Below are 12,956 nucleotides of genomic sequence, written 5' to 3' on the forward strand. Positions count from 1 at the left end.
GCAGGAATACATACATCTTGCCATACACTCCTTTGGGAAATGGCTTTTTATGTCCCCTTTCTAAATTCTTTGCCATAGAACATTGTGAAAGTTAGTTTGGGGGTTTATGTGTGACTATAATCAACATTCTAGAAGACAAAATAGAAGCATGATCATAAGAAATATATATGAACCAGAGGATACTAAGAGTAGTGTGGACCATTCCAAAGAAAGAACGCATTTCGACTTAAAACATGGACATTACACTTAATGTCAACTTCACCTATTTTTCTGAAATATGCAGTAGATACAGCCTTTCCTGTTGCACTTATTTTTTCCCTCCAATCTCGATGGTTTTCTCTTTGGTCTGCCACCATACCATCACCATTACTTTTCCTTTCACTCTTGTAAATAGCATCCTAAGTAGTCTTCCTGCTTCCATTCTTTTCCTCCTCCAACTTATCTTCTGCAAAGATACCTGAGGAGTTTTTCTAAAGCATACTCTGATCTTAACATTCCCTTCTTCCATACTCCTCCATGGCTCCCCATTGCTTCAGCATCAGCTATAAACTTCTTGATGTGACATTCAAGGCTATCTCTCTTATGGTCATAATTTTCCTTTCTAGCTGTATCTTCCACTGATCTCTCTTTCTCATTCTGTGCTTTAGAGTATCCAGACTGTTCTCTATTCTCCAAGTATGTCTAGTATGTCTTTTCTCTCCTCTGTGACTTCGCTCACATGGTGCCCTCTGCCCCATCTATCCTTCTTCCCTGTCCATTTTCAGTCCTCTCCATTCTCTTTTTGTTTTAGAGAGCATGAGCATAGTCCGCGGGGCGGGGGGGTGGGTGGGGTCAGGGGCCTAGGGGGAAAGGGACAGAGAGAGAGAGAATCTTAAGCAGGCTCCATGCCCAGCACAGAACCTGATGCAGAACTCAATCTCAGGATCGTGAGATCATGACTGGAACTGAAATCGAGAGTCAGATGCTTAACCCACTGAGCCACCCATTCTTGATTCCCGTGGTTCCCTCTTCTGTGCCCTTTGACTTCTCTTGTAGTACTTACCATATCCTGCCTTACATTACATTTTCATTTACCTACTAGATTGTAAACTCTCTGGGCTTACATCTTTTCATTTCTGTATTCTTTCTCCCAGCCTAGCCTACATCCTCTAACTGAATTCTTGAGCATCCCAAGTCATGAAGAAATATAATGAAATATAATGGAAGCAAGAATGTAATGAAGCTCTTGAATGAGTCAGTGAAAAGTTTTATTTATTTATTTTTTTAAAGATTTTATTTATCTATGAGAGACACACACACAGAGAGGCAGAGACATGGGCAGAGAGAGAAGCAGCCTCCCTGTAGGGAACCCAATGCGGGACTCAATCCCATGACCCTGGGATGAGGTCCTGAGCCGAAGGCAGACGCTCAACTGCTGAGCCACCCAGGCATCCCTAGAGAAAAGTTTTAAATGTGTTTCTAATAATCCTGGAATAAAATGTCTCTTAGTCACCCCCAAAAAAGGTATAGAACACCAGTGGAACAAGCTAAAATGATACAAGCTGTTTTATTTTTTTATTTTTTTTTCTAGTTGTTTTATTTTGTTGCTGTTGCTTTGAGTGGCATAGAAGGATAGGTTTAGGCAAGACAATGCATTATGTAAATCAAATTCTCCTTGACCTTAGAAAGCAGCAAAGAGAGATTGAAGAACAAAAGCTTTCCAGTTTTATGTCTTCAAGGTTATCAGCTGCCGAAACAAGAGTATATTCTGTAAGACATATTTTAACAAGTTATACCTTTGTGTTTAATTTTTTTGCCTTGAATTAGCCATTATTTCAACCTATATTTCTGTGAAAGAATGAGAATATTGTGATCTTTTCGGTGTAAAAAATAAAACCCACTAACATCCAACAAGTTTGCTTTGTAACTTGTAATGGATGCTAATAACTTCACTGTTGTATGAAGTGGTCTGGTGGGGTGGGGGATGAAGGGAGGCAGGGAATAAATCTAAAGTTAGGCCAGCTCTGCTCAGGGCAGGCATGCAAAGAAGTATACAGATGTGGGGCTTGTACAAAGGCTGTCTTCAGCCCGTTAGTCAGGGAGTCTCAGAAGTGTCCTTAATTGGTACATTTGAGCCTGACTCATTTTCACATAGGAGAGGAAAGCACAGTATTCTCAGGAAGTGCATAGTACGAATCACTTTGTGACTAATCCAAGTAGTGAAATTATTTAATTAGACTGATAGACATAAATGGACCTGATTTTCCTGTTTAAAAATGTGTTCTTTAGACCTTTGTCCTTTTACTTATTTCATCTATTTACTCAACAATTATTAATAGTTACTAAGTGCCAGGAACTGTCCTGTTCTCAGACTTCTCATGCTGTTTTAAAAGATCAGTTTTAGCTTGATTGTTTTAATTTCCAATTTGCACAGTCAGATATTTTTGTGAATACAATAAAAATGAATATAACTGAAAAATGAATATAACTGATCCTTCAACAATGCAAGGGTTAGGAGTGCTGACCTTTGCACAGTCAAAATCCATATCTAACTTTTGATTCATCAAAAACTTAACTATTCATGTTGATCTGAAACCTTACTGATAACAAAGTAGTTGATTAACACATATAATGTATGTTGTATGAATTATATAGTATATTCTTACAGTAATACCTAACTTTTTCCTGTTGATCTGAAACCTTACTGATAACATAAGCAGTTAACACATATAATGTATGTTGTATGAATTATATACTATATTCTTACAGTAATACCTAACTTTTTCTTACTTTTTTTCAGTATTTCTAAACTGTGCAGTTCATCTGTTTTTTCAAATTGTCACAAATCTTATAAGAATTTCCAATATATTAATTGAAAAAAAAAACATGTATAAGTGGACCTACCCAGTTTGAATCCATGTTTTCAAAGGTCACCTACTAGATACATAACCACACATTTGGATGTTGTGTCAATACCAAATTGATCTAAACTTTTCTAAATTTCTTTCTCTAAATTAAATTACTCTTTCTTTACTAATCTTGTTGGGACAAGTAGCAAGTCAGACCACACACCACACACCACACACATCACTAACCCTGATGTGATGTATCAGGGCACAACAGTACAAAATTCCTGTCCTTGACGATGCTATGTTCCAGCAGAGGGAGATGACAATAAATAATAAGCATAGTACAAAAGTCAATTGTATAGGATGTTAGAAGAGTCAAGTGTTATGAGGAAGGAAATACTGTAAGGGAGATTAGAGGTGGCCAAAGTAGGGAAGATGGGTTTGGGGGATGGTTGCACTTTTAAATGGGGTCGTTAGTGTCAGCTTCATTGAGAAGGCTTGAAAGTGGTGACCTAATTAGCCATGCAGTATTTGGGAGAAGAGTATTCTAGGCAAAGGGAATACCTATGGCAAAGGCCCTGAGAGGAGAGCCTGCATGGAATAGGTGAGGAGGAGAAAGAACCCCATGTGATGGGAGCTAGGAGAGCAAGAATGGTAGGAGTTGAGGAGCCAGATGATGCAAGTCAGTACTTCTTTTTTTTTTTTTTTTTTTTTTTTTTTTTAACTTTTACTTATTAAGTAATCTCTACCTTCAGCTGTGGGGCTTGAACTCACAACCCCATGAATCAAGAGTTCTATGCTCGGGGCACCTGGGTGGCTCAGTTGAATGTCAGACTCTTGATTTTAGCTCAGGTCTTGATCTCAGGGGCTTGAGTTCAAGCCCCACAGTGGGCTCCTTGCTGGGTGTGGGGCCTACTTAAAAGAAATTTTTAAAAATTAAAAAAAAAGAGTCACATGCTCTACTGACTGACCCAGCCAGGTGCCCCGTCAGTACTTAAAATGAAGACTCTGATTCAGTAGGTCTGGGTGGCACTAAAGATTCTGCAACACCGATGAGCTTCCAGGTGGTGCCAGTATTGTTGCTCTGAGGCCCACAATAGTAAGAGTATAAACTTAGTGTGTGGAGTTGGCTGAGCATTTTTAGCTTAAGAGTGATATGAACTAAGTTGTGTTTTAAAATGATTACTCCAGCCCCTGGGTTGAGGATAGACTACAGACCTCATCAGTGAATGAAATATTCTGGCTAACTGTCATTTTCCAGGTAGTTGAAATTTTCTAAAACCTATGACTCCCTTTCATACTAAATATAATGAACATAATTCTTTAGTGTCTCAGGACATGATCACTAACAACAATTATCACACCGGGCTATAATGCAGAGAGTCCTGGGCACCATTGTGAAATGGGACCACCTACCCTTTCTTGTGGTAACTCACCTAAGTGAAGCAGTTCTGCCCTTGGTTATCTTCTCATCTACAAGTAGTATAAATTATTCATATTTCTTTTTTTTTAATTTTTGAAGTAAGCTCTACACCTAGTGTAGGGCTTGAACTCATGACCCCAAATAAAGAGCTGCGTGCTATACCAACTGAGCCAGCCACGTGCCCCCATATTTCTCTTTGAAGGTCAGAAAGTCATTGCACTTGCTACATTGCATTTTAACTACATTGGCTCTTAAAAATGGAGCATGGCACATTTGTAGGGAGCTGAGGAGCAAGTGGAATTGCACTGGACTCCCAAAGGAAGCCCAATGGCATTGCATTGTGTTGGACTGTGATAGAGCTCTCAGAGAGTGTCTAATGTCAGGTTTAGTGATCTGATTTCAGATCTTTCGTGGGCTGTCCGCCCCATACTTCTACCCAGTCTAATGCCATCTCCCTCATTTTTCTTTATCTTTCTTGTTGCTCATTACTGTTATTGATATTGGCATTAGTTCAGCTAGCAGAAAGCAAACTTGGGCTCTATTTTATCCTTGAAACTCTTGACCAAACATCTCCGTTTTCCTGGAACTGAAGGGTTTTCCAAGATGTGGGGTTTTGCCTGCTAATGCTAAGACAGTCCCAAGCAAATGGGGACAAGTTGGTTACCATATTACAATATCAGAAGTTGTACTTGCTTTGGGGAGGAACTGTTTTTTTCTTTGAAACCACTGTTTCAGGCAAGACAAAGCCTTAGATCCATGTGATAGAATTGCCTCCCACTGCCTGCCTGTGTTTGGAAGGGGTTACAAGCAGCTTGCCATACAGCAAGCACGGTGACCCTAAAGGGCTGGGGTGTCATCACCCATTTGACAGAAAGAATGTGTTCCTAGAACGGAGTCTCAAAGGCAACATAATCTCTCTTGAGAAAGACATGTAAACCAAACCCTATACAGAGGGAAGTCTACTAGGCCTCCCTAACCTGCATCCGATGCCCTTATGGAATGCCACACACAAGACTTTGAGGCCTCTCATATATGTGCAGTCTCTGGTACTCTGAATCCCTCCTCTTTTGGGCTCCCATTGGCCTGAGATAGCTTTTCTTCTTGCCCGGGTGCCACAGAATTCACTGTAAACCCTCATCAAGGAGACTGGTAAAGCCTGTCTCGGGACTTTTCTTGGTGAGATAGTAAAGGAATTACAGGCATGGAATTCTTATTCTGTTAGCATGGGAAGTGAAAAAAATACCTCCTTGTTAAAAGACCTTTTTTGATGAGTAGTGCTCAAACTTCAGTGTGCATCAGAATCACTGGACCCATTCCACAGCCTGATTTGGGGTAGAGGAGAGGGGGATTTTGCATTTTTATCAAGTTCCTGGGTGACACCACACAGCTGATCTGGGGGCTACCCTTTGAGAACCACTGCTCTAGATGTCCCCTATCTCTATGATATTACATTGAATCAGAGAAACTGAACTGTACATGTTCAAGGCTTTCTATTCATTCAAAAAACACTCATTGAGCACCTACTGCACATCAACCACAGGCCAGGAAGTAAAATAAAACGCTTAGAGAGTAACGTATTTCTAATATCTTGGTTTTTGCAGCTGTTGTTTCCCAAACCAGGTTTGGGAAATACACTAGTGTCCTTATTTATCTCCAGTGGTCTCATTAAATTCTCAGGAAGTTGTCAAGAACAAAGTTATATTTACTTGTAACTTTGCTATAGAGGAGGCGGAGGGGAGTGTTCCAGATTTTTTATAAAGTGTCTCAATTTCTAAAATTATTAGGAATTATTGCTTTTAAAAGATATTCTACTTTGCAAACTCTGCCAGCCTTTGCCAGCTTCCCTGAAGGCAAAATTTCTCTAAACTCCACCACATCTGAATATTTGCACAAATCTCTAATATGTATGTCATCACTATAATCTTTGTGTTCTGGTTTTTTGCAAAAGAATTTAGGCAAGGCCAGCATGAGGATTGCATGGTTTGAGGCTTGTGGGCATAAGGGTAGAGGATGGAAGGAGAAGGAAGAGAGGAGATTATAGCTCTCCTAATCCCAAAACTCAATTCTAATTTAGCTCAATTTATAGTAATCATATGCCTTTCTTGTTTTTACCAGATCTGGATTTAGGGCTCATTTGCTTTTATTCTGCTTTTTTTGTAATTTTGGAGAATTCGAATGGAGTGCTGGCTGGCAGTCATGGCAACTGAGGCTTCTGTCCAAAATTATTACTTTCAGGAGGAACTTTGTAGGTTAACTACCACGAGGAGAACATCCATTTTGGTACCCTCCATTTTCCCTGAAATTTGGGGTTTCTGGATGATAAGGAGACATATGTCAGCACCATATCCACTGCATCAGCCAGTTGAGGCAGTGAGATCCTGACCCTGCCAGAGGAGTTGAGGCTAGAGGGGAAGTGGCCACAGCCTGGGAGGTCAATTGTCAGCCACCATTCCCAAGGCTACATGGCGACAGTCTGTTCTCATTCCTGCAACTCATTAATGCACATTATGAAGTTGCATAGTTTGGGGCCATTATTTCTGCTTAGATTGTGACTGCAAACATATCTGAAGAAAGTTCAGCAGGAACTTTTCCGGTGCTTTCCTGAGTGTGTCAGGTCAGGATGCACTTTTTGCCGATGCCAAGTGAGGTTCTGGCGCTGACCCAGGACATCAGGCGTGCAGCTGCCAAACAACACAAGGCGCGGGATGTGGGAGGCGAGTTAAGGTCCTTGGCTTCCAGAATGGGATGCTGACGGCATGGCTGTAAAACGTGCTGAGAGGAATTTTATTTTTAAATTCTTTTCTTATTTGATGTATTTGAAACAGCACATACTCTATAGACTACCCTGTTAACCTTGACTGCCTAGTTTATTTTATTTTAAAGGATTCTTCTAACTTTACAATTAAACATAGAGTTATATAGTTGTGGGAGTAAGGAGTGGAGTGGCTTTTCTTCTTTTTACTTTTGTTTATTTTCCAAGATTAGAAGTGATACTTTTGTGTATGTGTAATTAGTAGATTTTTTTTTTAGTAGTAGTTTTGGGTTTTCAGAAAATTGAACAAAATGCAGGAATTCTCATATAGCCCCTTATTTCTTACCCTCCTGCAAGCTTTGCCCATTATTAACACCTTGCATTATTGTGGAGCAGTTGTTACAATGACAAGCCACTATTGATACATTTTTCACGAAAGTCCACAATTCACATTAGGGCTTACTCTTTGTGTTCTACAATCTGAGTTTTGACAAATGGACTGACATGTATCCACCACTACAGTATCATGCAGAGTAGTTTCACTTGCCTAAAAATTCCTTATGGGCTCCAACCTATTTATTCCTCCCTCCCTCCCCATAAGCTTGTGACAACTACTCTTTGGGGGGTGAGAGTTGCTATTTTTCGTTTGTTTTTGTTCTTTTACCATTTACAAGTTTTCCCTTTTCCAGAATGGAAATATACTTGGAATTATACAGTAAATAGCTTCTTCAAATTGCCTTCTTTCAGTTAGCCATGTGCATTTGAACTCTCCTGTGTCTTTGCATGGCTTGATAGTCCTTTTTTTTTTTTTTAATCCTGAAAATACTCTGTTGTGTGGGTGTGCCAGTTTGTTTATCCATCCACTTCTTAAAGGACATCTTGATTGCTTCCAAGTTTTGGCAATTATGAATAAAGCTGCTATAAACATTTTTATTCGGGTTTTTGTGTGAGTGTAAGTTTTCAACTCTTTTGGGTAAATACCAAAAAGTGGGATTGCTACGTCATATGGTGAGAGGAGCTGCCCTACTGTCTTCCAGAATAGCTGTACCATTTTGCATTCCCACCAGCAGCTAATAAGAGTCCCAATTGCTCCACATCCTCACCAGCATTTGGTGTTATCAGTGGTTCTATATTTTAGCCATTTTAATAGGTGTATAGTAATATCTCCTTGTTGTTTTAATTTGTATTTCCCTGATAACATGTGATATGAAGCAATTTGTCATATGCTTATTTGCCACCTGTATGTCTTCTTTGATGAAGTATCTTTTTAGATCTTTTTCCCATTTTTAAATTGTTATTTGTCTTCTTATTGTTAAGTTTTAAGAATTCTCTGTATATTCTGAATACCAGTCCTTTGTCAGTTATGTTTTACAGATGCTTCTCTCAGTCTGTGGCATGTCTTTTCATTTTTTAAAGTGTCTTTAGTAGAACAGTAATTAATTTTTATGTGTATATAATCAGGGAGAAAAATGTTTTCGAATCAGCGTAACTCCCATCTTGGCTTAGCACCCATTCCCCATCTAAAAAAGTAAAAGCAGTCTGAGAGGAACAAGGTAATCTGTTATGTAGAAGTTGAACATACGAGAACATGACACAAGTGTGTTCCTTAAGTTAAATGTAATCAATTTTAAGTGCTGTAGGGAGGCAAGACAGACGTAGTCTAAAAGTAAGAAAAAAAATCTTGGTTATATGACTATATGCAGAACCATACTAAGATTTTTCTCTAGTTTTCATTTTTCTGTGAGTTTCCTATTTCGTTTTACTTCTTAAGTAATTAGAATTCCTAAAATGACCAGGTAAACTCCAGTTGTCAGCTTCTAGTAAAAACTATTTAGCAGAAGAAAAATGAAAAATTGTTGGCTTAAAATTAGAGAGGACTGGCAGAGAGTGAAATGCATCCTTATTACTCATTCATTTAGATATTCTCAGCAGTTTTTTATTGAGTACCTACTAAGTGGCAGGCGCTATGTTGGGTGCTGGTGTACAAAAAGGCAGCAGGATCCAGGCTTGTCCTTGTGAAGTTTACATTCCAAGAGGGAAATAGACAAGGAACTCCAAAATCAAGTCTCCTTTCACTGAGATGTTACTAAGAGTGAGCGCTAGATCTGAGCCACAGCAAAGATCCTGGGCCTTGGAAAAGTAGAGAAGGGTCATACAGGCTTAAACCAAAGCTGAGAACTGAAAGGGGGGATCAAGAATTGTCCAGGCAAAGAGGGGAGAAGGGTGTCTCCAACCTTCTGACTGTCCTCTCTCCACTAGGAAAAGCACACGTAGGAGATATAGGAGATCTTGGTTGTTCTTGTTTTTATAATTTTTAAAATTCTGAAATATGCATACAGAAAAAAATTTTAAACAGAGATGGGCAGTGTAAGAATTATTATAAATGAAGCCCACACATAATCACAACTGAGATTGCAAAGAGAACTTGTCCACACCTCAGAAATGTTCTGCACACCCTTTCCTGATTATGACTTTTTCTTCCAAAGTATGCATCCTAAATATCATAGTTCCATTTTTGCCTATTTTTAAACTTTGCATAACTAGAATCATACAGCATGTATTCTTTGATTTCTAGCTTCTTCTTCTTTTTTCTTCCTATCATTATATTTTTTAAAGATTAACTTGTTTATTTCCATTGCTATAGAGTATCCTTTATGAATCCAGTCTTCTGTCACTAGGCATCTGGGTTACTTCCAGTTTGGAGCTCTTATAAAAAAGAAATGTCCATGGTTAATGGTCTTGGCAGTATGACACAACATGCTTTGGAGTCAGCCTTAAATGGATATCCCAACACTGCCACTCTAACAGTTTTGTGACTTTGGGCAAGTTACTTAACTTCTCTGTGCCTCTTTCTTTTCATCTGTAAAATAGGAATAATAAAAATACCTATAACATTGGATATGCATGTAAAGTGCTTAACACAACACTTGGCATATAGTAAGCATTCAACAGAGGTTTGTCCTGCATGGGGTTCTGTTTCTTATTCATGGGAACATTTCATTTTTGGGAGGGTAAGTTATCTACCAAGTTTATATGGCCTGATTTCTCTCGATCTAGAATTCTAGAAGCCTTTGAGATGCATCTCCTCCACCATCTTATTTTACAGATGAGGAAACTGAGCCCCAGTCGGTTAATACAGAGCTGGGATCTAGGGAGAAATCAAGGAAATGGTGCCTCTGGACCACTCCTATGGCCCAAAGTATTCTTGATAATAATTCTTTCTTTAGACAGCCACTTTAGCTTCTTACATGTATTTTCCTCTTTGCTCTATAAGAGAACAGGGGAAAATAGAAAACTCAAAGGATTGAACAGTTAGCTCTATGTATAGCAGTAGACTGTGAAGTCCGTTACGTTATGTCCAAGCTATTTGATTGTGTATTGGTCAGAGTTTATGATTTCTATCCTGGTTAGGTTCAGAGGCAAGCAGGCAAAATAAGGAACATGAAACCATGCCTTGGGGATTATTGGCATTAGGTATAGGTGCTTTGTTGAGCTTGGAATGCTGTCAAATTCACATTTTAATTACTTGTTATCTTTTTAAAGGAATAGATGCATTTTCTTATTAAACTGTGAAGATGAAGTTGGGGTAATGATAGGAAGGAGAAATTCAAGATAAACAACTGACATTAAATGAGTCCACAATTTACTTCCAAGCAAGAACAATTCACAGTGACTTTCTGTTGCCTTGCTTCAGGTCTGCATTCTATCTTAAACCTGAGCGTTGCCCATCACCCCCGCCCCTCCCCTGCCCCAGACCTTTCTAGTCGCATATTTTACCTGTCTTTCCAGGACCTTGCTGGTTAACCCCTTTATTAGTCTAAATTTTCTTGGTCACTGACCCACATTCCGAAGAATTTGTGCACATGTATGTGCACAATGTGTGTGTGTGTGTGTGTGTGTGTGTGTGTGTGTGTGTTTATATGTTTGTGAGCTCTGGCAGCTTTGAAGGAACTTGAGGTCAGGACTTGTCCTTCAAAAATAAGGCTCCAGATCATCAGTTTAATGCATGAGAATAGAGCCTGGCACAAGGTAAGCACTTAATAAACATTTAGCTGCTGCTGCTGTGATTTCTTACCCCTCAAATGAGAATCACTTCTGAAAGTACCATTTTCCAAGTTAACAGCTCCTCCTTTCATTTCAAATTGTCAAGACTTACGGACTATGCTAGGATTTCTGTAAACTGCTCTTGGTTTTTCCTTGATGTCACCACAAGTCTCAAGAGTTTATCACTTTGAACTTTTACTGCATTTAAGAAGAGTAGGACTAATTTGTTGGTATTTTCTAGGTCTGGCAATTTGTGTAATGGGAGGAGTTCTGTTTCCTTAATCCACCTAAATGGTATAAGGACTATACCCCTCCCACAGACTCAGATCTCCATTTCCTTTCTTCACTATCCAAAAGGGTCTGTTCAGTTGCTTAGCAGTGAGCAATTAGAACAGCCAGTCTACCTAGACTTTAGGCTGGGTTTGTCTGACATATACATGAAGACTCAGTGTTCCCAAAGGGACTCTTCGTTTTTAAAGGAAGAAATTAATGATATCCCTTTTCATTAAATTGGTGCCAGGTATTTTTTCTAAACAGCCTATTTAAAAGAACAAATTCAAACAGGTCCAAGAAACAAATGTAAGAGCTCTACAAAGCTCTTAAGGGATGAGTTTACATGCTATCCTAATTTCAAAGGATAAGTTTTTATGCCCAGACACAATGGCTGGGCTCTCCCAGTGGGCACACACCAACTTTAAATGTCAAACTCTACATTTGTGCAGAAATCAGATAAGTGCAAAGAACTCTAGGCTTGTTTCTGTTCTTAACTGATTTGTCCTCCAAAGGACAGTTCATATGCTAACTCATTACACAAGGTCTTGAATGTTTGGGGTGTGGGTGGGGGACAGAACATCCAACGATCCACTCCAAATCTCCAAGGATCAGATTACAAAGTGTCTATTCCATTTGTCATTCACTGCTATATTTACCCATGCTTAGGGTAGTTCAGCTCACAGCATCACACTTGTACCCTGCCTTCTGATTTTCAATTTGGGTTGCCTCTTGGGGACCAGGGTTCTTCACATCTCTTATGGGCTGGCCATTCTTTGTTCTACACTGCATTCTTAATCACTGTTTCTGTTTAACACTGTGGGAAGGCACTGGGAAAAAGTACATCCCATTGTCTCTCCTCTTGGGGAGTTAGCGTAGATGCTCCCTTTAACCTACCACTCTGAGCAAATCAACCCAAATAAGCATAGGGGACACCTGTAAATAACTGCTGAGTGATTAAAGGACAGAATACACCCTGTATAAAGGCTTTGTTTACATTATCTGTAACTTGCAAATTATAAACATTGACCTTAGTGGGATTATCTTCAGTACTCCTGACAAATGTCATCCAGGATGATTTCATACATTCTTTTGCAGACCTTTTTACATTGTGAGCTTCTTGGAGAAGCTAATGGAATCCATGCATTCTGACTCTAGAAATATGTTGCATATGACATCAAGGACTCTTTGAACACCTTCATGTTCCCATCAGTGTCTTCATCCCAGGTTAAGAATCTCTATACTAGTGAGAGGAATTGGCTAATTTTGAAGACTATCAATTTCATGATTAGAGAGCTTAATAGAAGGGTTTCTTTTTTCTTACTTCCCAATAACTGAACAAAAAAAGTGGCTACTTCTTTTAACATATGGTAGTTCTTCAAATATTAGTAGGTTGCTATAGCTTTTTCTCAGACTTCTCTTTGAGTTCTTTGGCTCTATAATTCATCAAATGACCCTTAAAAGCTCTGACTGCATCAGGTAAGTTTTGTGCCAGGATCTAAGGCCTGGGGACTAGACTAGAAAATGTACATGCCATCTAAAAAAGTATAGAGCTGTGGCTTCTCAAAAATGCCAAGGGAGGTTACTATAGTCTTTTCCTTCTTCATTAATAAAGAAAAAAAATTGATCCCTTTTAAAA

General features: G+C 39.1%; 1 protein-coding gene across 3 annotated transcripts in view; it reads left to right on the forward strand.

Moving 5' to 3' along the window:
- The window catches only part of MYO3B (myosin IIIB), a 431,205-nt gene that overhangs the window by 340,960 nt on the left and 77,289 nt on the right, over positions 1–12,956 (forward strand). The window lies entirely within an intron of this gene.

Source organism: Vulpes vulpes, chromosome 3 (genome assembly GCF_048418805.1).
Source record: "Vulpes vulpes isolate BD-2025 chromosome 3, VulVul3, whole genome shotgun sequence".
Classification (NCBI taxonomy): Eukaryota; Metazoa; Chordata; class Mammalia; order Carnivora; family Canidae; genus Vulpes; species Vulpes vulpes.